At 42.9% G+C, this 560-nt stretch overlaps 1 protein-coding gene across 1 annotated transcript in view; it reads right to left on the bottom strand.

The window, feature by feature from the left end:
• The window catches only part of CSUI_009890 (uncharacterized protein), a 16634-nt gene extending 16090 nt beyond the window's left edge, over window positions 1-544 (bottom strand). Inside the window, exon 1 of the mRNA XM_068069999.1 lies at window positions 69-544. The gene's annotated coding sequence lies outside the window, so the exon portion shown is untranslated. The remainder of the gene's footprint in view (window positions 1-68) is intronic.
• Between the last annotated feature and the right edge of the window lie 16 nt (window positions 545-560).

Genomic DNA, 560 nt, shown 5'->3' with positions numbered 1-560 from the left:
AGAGATATATAGATAGATAGAGAAACGAAGAGATAAGAAAAGAGGTTAAGAGCTTCTGTCCTTCTGACCTATAATATGTTTTGAAATGAGAGAACGATCATAGGTCTGGAGGAGCTGATAAAGCATAAGACAAGCTTCCTTGTATGTAGGATATCTGGAGGGCATGGAGCCATGATTCATAATATAGAAGATATTGGACTTCATGCCTTCTATCAACTCTAACTCATGACGTGTATATTGCGATGAAAGAGGGACTTCATTTCTAAATTCTGTGTTCTTCTCTCCTTTATTCTCTCCAGTTGGAAGGCGTTCGTCATCTCCCCTGGTCGCACGGAGAGAGCTCAGCAATCGAGAGGGTTGCCTCTTCTGCTCCTGGAAAGAAAGAAGAGAAGAAGGAAGCGGGGAAGAAGGGAAAGAGATCCGTTCCTTCTCCTCGTTCTCCTTCTTCAAAGAGGAGCCAGTAGGGAAAAGACTTGAAGAGAGAGGTCCTTCAGGTACATCTTCTCCATCTTTCGAGGCCATAAAAAGATCTGTATTACCTCTTATATAGGACTCAGCAG

The sequence above is a fragment of the Cystoisospora suis genome (assembly GCF_002600585.1).
Source record: "Cystoisospora suis strain Wien I chromosome Unknown contig_6273, whole genome shotgun sequence".
Classification (NCBI taxonomy): domain Eukaryota; phylum Apicomplexa; class Conoidasida; order Eucoccidiorida; family Sarcocystidae; genus Cystoisospora; species Cystoisospora suis.
Note: the sequence above shows the minus strand (reverse complement) of the source record. Positions and strands in the feature narration are given on the sequence as shown.